Raw genomic sequence first — 12500 nt, forward strand, 5'->3', positions numbered from 1 at the left:
AACGTATGAGCAATAACAATAGTAGGCACCCGTCCTTAATTTAGCAAAAGTAGCAGCAAAATGGCAACGGCGAACCGTTTTATTTTAAAGAGAAAAGATGAGAAATAGCTGCAAATTTGCAAAAACTTCTTTAGATATTTGTTTATGATGGCGCTAATTTCGAGCCCTACTATGAAGGTGGAGAGGGAGAAAGAATTTACAGGAAATGACGAGTGACGATAACTTTGAGCCTGCAAGGTTTTTTAGTAGCGCATGAGTGCTCTACTAATTGAGGAGACTACAAATCAAACTGAAATCAGAACAACTCAAATCAAATGTTGGTTTTTAAGGAGAGGGGAAGAAAACCGGAGTACTCATGGGAAAAACCTCTCGGAGCAGAGTGGAGAACCAAGAAACTCATCCCTGGGCACATATGGCATCACATCCAGGAATAGATGCCAAGCCACCTTGGTGGAAGGCGAGTTGCTCTCAAACACTGCACCAGTCCTGCTCCCCTCATAGTGTCAAACCAAACACATCTTATAATTCTTTTAAACTACATGGGCATGGGGTATTGGTTTTACTGTTACGGATTTATATCTTATGCCTAACGATCACCTACATCTTAGATTGGTTTTTTAGAATGATTATTGTTGGGGGACCAAGCTTCCTGTTGTACTGATCACCTTCCTTTGGCAATTAATTAATCAAATTGAAAACAATATTCAAAATGGTCTGGATAGCACAATTGTTACTAATATTTTTAAAAATACAACCACACTTTTGAGTTTAAGGAACACGTTTCGATGTTTCAAACATCTTCAGCCATAGTGACGTGTAACATTAAAATTTTACAAGATGATTCGTAGATATATATAACGATCAATACAAATGATTCTTTGTAGATCAAAATTAATGTTCGTTACAAGTAGGTAAAATTCAAATGAACGAACAATATTACAGAGAACACAACTGACCCATAATGGTAAAGTTTAAAAGTGTAATGCTAAAGCTGACATGATCAACTTGATCTTGTAAAAATTTGTAATGTGACACTCACTATGGCTGAAGATGATGTTTGATGAAACATCGAAACATGTTCCTTAAACTCAAAAGTGTGGTTCTATTTTTAAAAATATTTGAAATAAATTAATATTAAAATTGACGATAGTTGCCCTAGGAGAGCACTATAGATTGTGAGTTTGATTTTATCTTTGGGAGCTGCATCGGGTGACAAACACAAACACACCTTCTGCTGACATAAAACGCATCCATGACTTACTGCAGGCAATATACCCTCTGGGATTTGAACCAAAAATGAGTGTCAAAACTTTGCAATTTCCACATGGTATTCAGGTGGTGCCTTTGACATTCCGTTACAGACAAAATTATATTGATGGTTGAAACATGTTGAATCAGGCTTTAAAGTGCTACTGTGATCAAATTTTTATCCCTTGAGTTTTTGGTTTATCACATAGAGTACCATGAAACATTAAAAACGCTGTTTACCGTTTGGAAATATCTGCATTGGTTTCCGAAGATATTTAAGTTTGAAAAATGTGCTTAAATATGCCAATGAGAAGGCTGATGACGTCATTTACCCAACCCAATAGAACATCAAGAATATAAATAGAGCTATCTCGGTCAATTTGCAACAGAGACCATTGAAAATTGGTGAGCTGATAGTTCTGAAGGCAACACACCTACGACTGTAAAGAAATTGGTTCCCATGGCGACTCACTCTTTTTCCGTCCCCTCTAACCTGATTTCAATATTTTGGTGATCATCAGGCTTAGAAATACATTTACTAAGGCCACAAACTCGACCTAACATTCAGTTATATGGCGGACAGGATCATGCCAGATGAGGCCCACCATTTGCAAATATCAAAACAGAACGCCAAAGGTGGTCTGCAAAGCTTTTAATATCAGGGAGGTCTGGAACCCAGTATGTAGCCATGGTAACAAAAATGGTATGCTCATATTGTGGAACCACATGCTACTAGAATCTTAGTGCAAAGAACCAAGTATTCTCTGATACAAATTGGCTGAGATATCTTTCTCCATCATACTTGATCAAAATTTGGTAGGGGTTTATGACGTCATCACTTGGCTAATTTGCATATTAAAAAAACTTGAATATCTCCAGAACAAAAAGAGATCTTTGAAAATGATAAACAGCAGTTCTTCTTCTCGTACAGACTACGTGTTTATGTGCCCAAAATGGCTTCGATAGGGAAGATTCAAATTTCGTAACAGTAGCACTTTAAATATAATAATATAATTATGTCAAAAATATAAAATGCATGGCTACTGATAACAAATTAGACTGCTCACAGTCCCTTCTGAGTTAGTCAAACCGCCTGCTTTGGTCACGCAAGTGAGCCGAGGGGAAATGGTGGATAGTCTAAGAGCATAAGATTATGGGGACTGAACGCTGTTCAGTAACCGAGCGATGCATCAGAATCTCTTGTTGCACAGCAACAGGAAATTTAGATTTTCTGTTCTGTAGCCGATCGGATGCATCAGAATCTTGTTGCACAGCAACAGGAAATTTAGGATGGGTCACCATTGACAAAGGACCGCTGTCACATTTTTTTGATGACTTAATTTCTCCTTGTCAGATTGTGGAATTTGCCAATCTGTCTGCGAACTTGGCCTTTGAAAAATAAAGACAATACTAGTATGGTTTTTGCAGTTTCGATCATTTCTCCCTTCACAATGTTAACAAATTGACCCCAAAAACAAGAGCAGAAACTTGCAGTTGAAGCTCTCCTATTGGGAAAGTATTATGGCTGATGCTATCAACTGGTTTCGGCAGGACTATTATTTATGCGAGCTTTGTCCTCCAAACCAAAACACCCATTGATCGTGGCAAAAACTCCTTGTCACACCATCACCGGAAGACCAGATTCGGTCAAATGATTATCTATGGGTAGTTGCCTTTGAGAAGAAGGGGAAATTTGTTGAAGGACATGGCTTTCAAACAAATCATCTTTGCTGCAAAATCAGCTCTTCCTTTCTGACATTTACTGATTTACGGATAGATGATGAGCAGTCCAGTATAAACAAGAATTTGTCCATGATTAGTTGTAGACTAAACATCACACGTCGAAACTTGCCAAAAGCACTCCAACATTCAATAATTTATGTCAACATTAATGTTATTCTGCCCAAATCCAGAAAAAATCTAGAGGCCTCTCTCTAGCATAGGTTTCTACCTTTCTTTTTGACCGGGCTTAGTTTGGAGTGGTCGCTCATTTAAATTAAAAGTAAATACAGTAGGTTTTTTCTGTGGTTTCCTTTCTGGATACGTTGATGGAACCTTCGATATGGCATGAAAATATTCCCACGCGCCATTGAGTGTTTATTTTACATTAGCAATGTATAAAAGATGGTGGAACCATCTGTCATGCACTTTCCACTAATTCGCATTAGCAGATATGAACGTGTCGGTGTTTTAAAGAAGAGCGTGCAGTCCCCTATATCTAATTGCTCTATCACCAATCTCCCTCGGCTCGCTTGCTTGACCCAAAGAGGGCGGTTCGACTTACTCAGAGAGGGGACTGCGAGCAGTATAATGACTAATAAAAGTTGACAAAAAATACAAGAAATTGAGGGCAAAAAACTATTCCTCAAAGATAAACCCCTGAACTTAGAATCGCAGAGTAATGGTATGTTCTTAAAGTCACCAGGGCGTGACGTCACAGGAAGAGCTCTCTCAGCTTTGCCTCAAGTGTAAATGAAGCTATGGTTGCCAATCACATTTAGAACTTGTCTTTTCAAAATTTTAAGGCATTTTGTAATGAGAATGAAAATTGAATCTACAGAAAATATAGGAACTTCTTTGTTTTAAACAGGGGTGCAGGGTCTTTTAACCTGTAAAACCAGTGCTGTGATAAGGTCGTCTACAGTTTAGCATCCTCATCCGTGAGAAGACTGCAAAGTCTGACTGATCCTGGTAGCACTTTCTCCTCAAATATTTAAAGCAACCTGTCTGACATTTGGTGCTGGCCAGACCCTTCAAGCCCATTGGACCTCCAGCACAAAGAGTTTGAGCTTAGCCAACCAAGTCAGCAATTTAAGTTAGACTTTATAAAGCTTGGATGCTTAATTAACTATGGAGAAAGACAAAGGTTGATGGCAACAACGTGTTTTTCAGCAGCTTAAGAAAATTGACCCACATTTCAGACACTCATGACCAAAGATATTCACATAGTTCCACTCACAGTGACCTTCAGTCAACATACTTTCTAAGAAGTACAAATTTGATGTTGTAAATTTATTTCCCTTATCATACCTTTGAAGCTGTGTTCGCCAAAAATGATGTCATTAGACACTTCTTTGAGCTCATTTGCTACAAGGAAGGAAGAACAAATAACTTACTATACCACAACAAAAAAACGAATGATTATAAAAGGGGACAATGCACGCCAAACCACTGATCTCTCCATGAAGGTTCCCTTTATGTCTAAGCCTTGCAATGCCTACCTCTTTCCAACAATAAGGTAGAAAAAAAGGTTGAGCATTAAATGACATTTAACAAATTTAAGGGACTAGGAGCTAGTTCTGGTCAGTCGGGTGTTTGCAGGCGGGTGTTAGTGTCTTGGCCGTATGTTAGCGGTTGTTGAGCGTTTTGGTGCGTTCTGTAGCGTTGGTTCTAGTTTCATGGTGTTACGACCAGGAGCTAGTCTGGTGAGTGTTGTTTTTGCAGGCGTTGTCTATGGTTAGCGTTTGAGGCGTTCTGTAGCGTTTGCAGCAGTCTTACGGTTGTGGGAGCCTAGGGGCTGACATTGTCCAGCGGGATTCCTGGTTAGTGCATGCGGTGTGGTCCCATGTGTTTGCAGCGTGTTTGTTGCTCTGTTGGCGTGGCGTTGTGAGTTGAATTAGTAGTTTGTGTGTTTCTCGGCATTTCCCTCCCTATCGCTCACCACCCCCACCCCCACGCTTTTTTTATTCTTTTTAATATTTCTTTATTTCTTTATTTATTTATCGTTTTCTTTCCACTGAGCTATCTGGCTCAAGTTGTGACGGGAGCCTGAGGGGGCCTGGCGCAGGGGGGGATCGTGGCTTGCATTGCAGGTTGGGCATGTCAGTCAGGTGTTTTCTAGCGCCTTGGGGATGTGACTGCAGTTGAATCCCCCAGGCTTCGTTGGGAACCTACCCTCCACTGGAGACTTGGGCGTTAAATAATACCATAGCTTGCAGGGGTTATGAAAAAAAAACAACATTTTTGGTTCACATTTTAATAACCGTTTGTGTTTCGGAGGCACAAACAAGAATGTATTTTTTGATTCCATGTTCATGTGAAAATTAACAAACTTCACTGGGCAGACGCCGTGGCACCGTCGTGCATGACAGAAAAGATCCTTAAATTCACAAAGCAATAAGAAAAAAAGTCTCATGAAATCACAGGGTCCTATTGCGTGGTGTCGAAGATGTGCAAACAACGTGATCAAATTCGTCTAAATTTACTATGACGAATTGCAATGCCTAAGCATGTGTTTGCCAGGTTTTTGTTTTTTTTTTTTTTTGGGGGGGGGGGGGGGGGGTTGGGGAGGGGGAATAGAAGTCCTTGACCCCCATCCTAGGTTATGTAAAGTCTGGCAGAGTTGCAATTATTGTAGTTCACTTTGAAAGTATGTAAATACTTGTTCATCCTTTGAAATGCTAAGAGAATAAAAGCTAAATAGCACATCACAAAGACCAGTTGTGTCAATTCGACAGCCTTGCTCCTTGACCTATTCAAAAATTATGGTGGCCACAGTTGCACAGTGTGAGCTTCAGTGCCAGTTTTCCTCATAGTTTCAAGGAAAAAATTGCAGGGATCAGCAATATTTATTTGATATGAACATATTCGTTACTATTGGTTGAATATTTCAATCAAATACAGGCTTCCCACGCATTTGTTCTCACCAAACAAAACTGCCGCATTTCTGCTTCAGCTTTTAACCTCGCCAAAGAGCCTGCTTGGCGGCTATTGCTCTACCATCTGGAGTTATAAAGCCCCCCCCACATCTGGGAGATGGCCACTGACTGATAGTTTGTATTATACCCTGTACATAGGCATCTCCGAATCTAGTGATAGAAAATGTATGTTATTTCGCTAGCTGGGAGCTCCGTCGCGGGCTTATGACAAAAAAATTGTAACCGAGGTCTTGACCGAGGTCTTCAGGACCTACGTCACTAGTTTTTCGCTATACGTACCGATTCCTTAGCTGGTAAATAACTTTTTTTCATCTCTCTCTCTCTCATCTCTCGCTCTCCCTTCCTCTCTGACAAATCACTTTTTAAACTGTTGACTCGCACTGCGCTTAATAGGGAAATGTAGTTAGTATTAAAGCGACTAACAACCTGAATGTTTCAAAGAGAAAATATTTTTATTTGAATTCTATTTCGGAATCCAAAACCTCTTGGCTAATAAAAAGTAACTTATGTATGTAAATGCATTTGGTGTTAAAAACAAAAAAATGGAAATATTCACAACAAGCTTGTGCAAACGAGAGGCTAGGGAATTCACACCCCCCCCCCCACCCCCCCCCCCCCCCCCACCCCCCTCCCCCCCCTTCCCCACCCCCACCCCCCCCCAGATTGCAGGATTTGTTGAATTCCGCCTGCTCAGGCACTGAGAAAACAAGGAGAACGAGAATAAATATTGAACTAATATGATACAATACCTCGGTCTACTGTCTAAGACTTCAGTTTGACTGCTACTCCTTTACCATTGGAGGTCACTTGTGTCTTTGCCACTAATGTCCATAGGTTCTTCTCCCTCTCTAAACTGCTTGATTGCTATTTGAGTCCACGTCATTGGACAGGGCGGTGGCACAGGTGTTCACCACAGGGACTATCTGCTGCAAGCATCTTTGTTTCACCACAATAGTACTATGGATTGGGACCACTCTGGCTTTTCAAATGAATCTGGTACTTTCTAGGTTGCTTCATGTTCTTAGAAAATCAACACAATTAATTATTTGTTTTCCCTGGAGTTAATTTCAAGGACAGAGTACATCGGAAGATGGAAAATGACAGTGAGGAGAAAGTGCGTGCCTTTGTAAAAAAACATCTGCAAATGGTTCGACTTTCAAGTCTTCTCGGATAAGGACTGTAAAACTGGAGGTCCCGTCTTCATAGCCCTTGTTGGAAATTAAATAGTTTATGGGACGTTAAAGTTGAACTATGACACAAACTTATTTATTAGCTTGTTTAAAAGAGCTTTCAAAATGATGAAGAACGGCATTATTGTCATAGCTCGTCTTGGTTGCCCAAGGTTATTCAAGATTTTGATTTGATTACAATTAGACGACTTGTGACGTCACATAGTGGACACAAAATGATGTAAAATCACAAAAAAATTGAATTATCTCTGGAAGCCATTTTCTGTATAGAACTGAAACTTGATACAGTTCCTTACACTCATTACAAAGTTCCATGATATGGCCCACTGGTGGCATTTTCAATAAGCAACACCAATGGACTCCAGGCCCTCTTCATCCACAAGGGGTAAAAATCAGAGTTTCCGCCCAATTAAGGGTTATTTGTTCTTGATGTTCATTCAGTGGGTGTGAGCGAATATGGACATTACACAGCATACGCATAAGGAAGTCTGTTAGAATCTGAAAGCAACAAAGAAGGCATTTTCGATATCGGAAAAGCTAGAGGTCTGGTAAACGAGTTTGTTGCTATGGTGAAATCAGAATGCCTATGACAATGTGTAGTTTTGGTAGCACATGAACCCTGCAAAATTTCAACCCTCCAACACGTAGTACATGCAAAGATATTCCATATTGTGTGAGTTGTACACAATTTTGTGTCCGCTATGTGACCATCACAAGTCCTCTAATTTGCATAAATCAAAATCTTGAATAATTCGGCAACCAAGAGTGCTATTGCAATAAAAGTACAAATGCCATTCTTCATCATCTTGAAAGCTCTTTACGGAGAAACAAGCTAATAAAAAATTTTGTGTCATATGCACTTTAAAGAAACCCACTCACTATTCGAGTAAGCACTAGGGCTGTTACATAGTCCCAGGTGTTGTGGTCTGACCTTATCTGGACGGGGACCATCTTTCACTTCCTAAAATAAAATTGTAAACTGCGTATTAAATAAGCAGTCTGGCTGAAAGTCCCCCATATAAGCATTGTAAATTAGTCTTGAAAAAGTCCCAAGGGGAGAGACTAATAGCTTCACTTCACTCCGTATGTTCAGGGCTCGAATAATTAAACGAAAAAATCCAGTCGCATTTTGCGATAAGATACTGAAAAGTTAGTCGCAATTTCGCCAAATTTTAGTCGCAAAATCGCCCGCGCCGCATTGTGTTGTCAGCGGTTTAGCAGAAAAAATAGTGAGACCGCAAGTACTTGTGTGTAAAGAAACTGCTGAAAATGGCGATACATGATCGAAGGAATGGGGCTGATGGCACGTAACATCGCAGCTAAATTACTACACAATTACGCTACCTTCGAGAGACAAATTCACAGCGAGAAGAAACAAAAATAAATTTGTCATTGTTTATTTGTTTTATTGTAGCAAAAGTAGCAAGCAAAAGTGGCAACTGACTAACCCTTTTGTTTCGAAAGAACGAAGGTGACAACAAGTCGCAAATTTTGCGACTTCTCCAGATATTTTAGTCGCAAAGGGAAAAATTTAGTCCCGCAAATGCGGACCGTATTGGTCGCAAAATTTTCGAGGCCCTGATGTTTATGGAAAACTTGGATGAATGAAAACCACGCAAAAAAAGACCTTGGCCAATATCCAGCCATCTTGACCTGCCGCTTGGTCAATAACCCATATATCATGTCAATTTGCCCACACCAATCCCTGGAACCCACTGATATGATTATGGATCATTGACTTCCTAGGCATAAGGTATCAAAATGGCTTGCTTTGAACGATATTTACCGCAGTTTTTCAGTTATAAGGCGCAGCATTTTTTCTCACAGACATAGTTTGTTGGCCCCAAATGTGATCTAAACTCAAAACTGTCTTATAGCGAGCATCATTTTGCAACAAAACTTGTGCAGGGATGGTTCTTCGATCAGTTGCCACCATCTTGTATGTTAAACTCGTCCCACTACCATTTCAAAATGGTGGCCTCGCACCAACATTCATGATGATGAACAGAGTATTTTAATGATATTTTCAATTTGTGACAAAAATGCCATCAACTTTGAAAGTTAAAGGTGCGTCTTATAACCGAGACTGACTCGTAATTGAAAAAACTATGGTAACCTTCCTGTGGTTTCCAGGTGTGAATAAGGCTTCACTTGCCAAAAAGTGATATGAGTTAATTTGATTGCTTTCACTTACTGTCTCTGGGATTGGAACTTCAAGTTGGGTTCCAGATGGTGCTTGCACAACCAACAAGGTATCACCCTTAAAACTGTGACACACATCCTCGTAAGTAACATAAGCCAGCTGTTCATTTTCAGGATCTTCCGAAACATTCTTAAGACTCTGTTGAACCCACAATCTTTGTTCATCCAGTTCTCTTTCCTTGTCTTGTAATCTTTCGAGCTCACTCTTTAAATGAACAAGTTTGTCAGATATTTCTCTAGTGTTACATCCCGGGCCGGCACCTCTGCAAACAATAAAAGTGACAGACAGTCAATGTTCCACACTAACTTTCTTACTACTTTCCCTCTGGCCAACCAGTTTTGTTTTTTTGGTTGCCCACCTTTTAAAATGTCAATTTTGTCCACAAAGGAGGATGTCCTAAAGAGCTATAACAAACTGTAATCTGATAATTTGGTGTTCACGAGTCACTTCACTAGTAACTTGTAAGTGCTTTGCAACCAGATCAAACAAAATGGAGGAAATTTCATGAAATAAACGAACATTAGGAACTATCAGTGAAATCTAATTTTAACTAAGTGATCTCCAGGAGTACTGTTCTCTGAATAAGATGAAGTGGCTGAACAATCAATGCAGAAAGAAAATAAACAACTGAGGTGAAAAAGACTCATTTTCGCAGTGCATTTACAGGCTTGTTAAATATGAAAGTATAGTACGCACTTGGCTGTGGAAAACTGGTATGCGTTGGAACAAGCATTCCTTTTGCGTGGTGAAAGATGGAGGATACAAACATATTTGTATCTGTTTTGAGGTCTGTACCCACATGCAGACAACTTTAAGGATGCGAGGAGCGTGTGACATCAGGTTATTTTGAGACAGTTGTAAACTGCCGAAACAATGATCGAGGAAACTGTTCCATAAAAACTTCAAGCACAGATAATAATTTTCTGTCTCTTGGGTGAAATCTGTGCTTTTCGATTGGTCAATTTTATTTTGATGATGTGTTATCAAATTCCAATGATGCATGAGCAGTGTGTGGATCATCTGGCCACAACAAAAACCTAAGTGAAGCTTGAAAACCAAGCAGGATTTTGAGGTTGCAGTGCCGTGTAAATGCGATGATTTTTGGCACGATGCTAGCAAAATTATGGACTTTCTCGCGCCAAGGCTGGGAGGCGAGCGACCTTTGAAGTGGGAGAAATTCCGCTAAATTCTGGAGGCACTCGGCCATGAGCAGTCTTGGAAGTTGCACACCTTGTCTATTTATATTGTATGTTGTGATGCATGGGATCTGAAGAGGAAATGGAAAGGCATCCCAAAAAACCATCAAATCACTCAGGACAATGCAGAATATACTAGGTGAGTGAACTTTATTTATATGGCCGTCCATAAAATGAATTATTGAAAAGAAACATCGCGATTTGAAGTTTTTATGGAAACATTTTCCTCAATCAGTTGAATCGGCCGTTTACAACTGTCTCAAAATAACGTGAGTCACACGCTCTCGCATCCTTCGCGTTGTCTGCCATGTGTCTGTACCTATGTATTTTTAAATACATGGACGGCAAAGATGCAACGTTGTTTATTTCTTTATAATGTTTGCGGTCATTACCGTCATATTACTAATCACTGTCTTCGTTACAAATCAAATCGCTCTGGAAGATGTGAGTTGAACGAAAAGTCTTATAGTTCTTTTTACTTGCTGACGGGATATATCTTGCACTTGCCCCGGGCAATCGGCAAGCATAAGTGTCGGAACACTCCTCGTTAGAGCAAAATATCATAAAAAATTTACAGGTCCATCACAGAAGCAAACTAAGTGTGAGAACTTGAAAAAGTGAGGCCACCAATTTTCTTGAATTGTAATTCCACTATCATCCTTGAGTGCTCAACAAATTTACAACAATCTACAATGAAAAAAAGCAGGGGACGTTGCACAGAAGTGCACAAGAAGCGAAACCCCATAAACAGCCACCAACTGGACCACAAAATAATAATATTGATCAATATTGTATAAGAAACAGAAGATCAAATGACTGCACCAGGATACAAATTTTATCTTCTTGTGCTGATATATATCTCTTATCCTTCGTTGCACTCAATTGTCAGAGATACTGTCAGTTCTCAGAGATAAAAATTGTATTCTTGCACAGTCATGTGATATCTTCTACATGTATAAAGTTTACAAATTATAGAATACCTCATATTATTACATATAATGAAAAGCTGTGGTTGGTGGATAATTTTTCTTATTAAAAGCTAATACAATTCTAGAATTTTGATTGGCTATATGAGCTGTTATTAAATTTTCAACCTGGGATATTGGGTTTCTAGCTTTCTGATTGATTCAATCAATCTTGGTCATCAGCCTAGGTACATACTGCATGGCCTAATACGGAAAATGATCGCATTGAATCTTCCCAAGGTCCAAGTGTTCAGATTTTAATGAAAATTTATAAAACAATAATAATTATAATTCCACTCACACTTTTTGGACATGAGACTAGTTACAGCCAATTTTGGCACGACATGCCTCACTGGCTATTTACCATCCCATATCCAACACACGCTCATGGAATAACCCCCATAGCTGATTACTTGACTAAATCCGGACTAAATATCGAATCCATCAAGTGGATGAGGTAAACTGTATTATTTTTAAAAATTATTTTCTCAACGAGCAATATTTCTTTAATTATAATTTAAAGTTTGTTTTGCCTTTTAACTTAATAATCCACACAATATCCTTGTGATGCCCAAAAGCTAAGACAGAACTTTTGTGTTGTTTAAATAAGACAAAATATATTACAAGCCAAAGATGATTTCAAAACCAGTAAAATTCTCTGTCCCAAAAAACTTGATAGTGAGCATGTAGTGCTTCCTTATTCGATCTGTGGCCAACTTTTAAGCCATAGCTAACAATTTTTCGAGCTCTAACTGAGAAGCACTGGTAACACTACGATCGATCGACAGAATAGAATAATTTCAACAGCATTTTTGACCGAAGCAATCGATTGCTGGATCGCAACAAAGGGCGCCAAAATAAAGGCGGTAAAAACCTTCGGATGGAGATATGGCGCGGAGCAATTAGGCGTTGCAAAGCAAACGGAGACCAGGCCAAGATCTCTTTCCCTTGAGAAGTAAATGGAGCTCAAAACCCTCATTTCGAGAAATTCAAAATACGGAATTTTGAGCGCTTGATAATCTTGGGCTAAAGTGGAACCG

The 12500-nt window shown here is 39.4% G+C and overlaps 1 pseudogene; it reads right to left on the reverse strand.

Annotated features, from left to right (window-relative positions):
• Nucleotides 1–6696: 6696 nt before the first annotated feature.
• Nucleotides 6697–12500, reverse strand: part of LOC138010134 (transcription factor E2F4-like) — a 6295-nt pseudogene continuing 491 nt past the window's right edge.

This window comes from Montipora foliosa, chromosome 1, assembly GCF_036669935.1.
Source record: "Montipora foliosa isolate CH-2021 chromosome 1, ASM3666993v2, whole genome shotgun sequence".
Classification (NCBI taxonomy): domain Eukaryota; kingdom Metazoa; phylum Cnidaria; class Anthozoa; order Scleractinia; family Acroporidae; genus Montipora; species Montipora foliosa.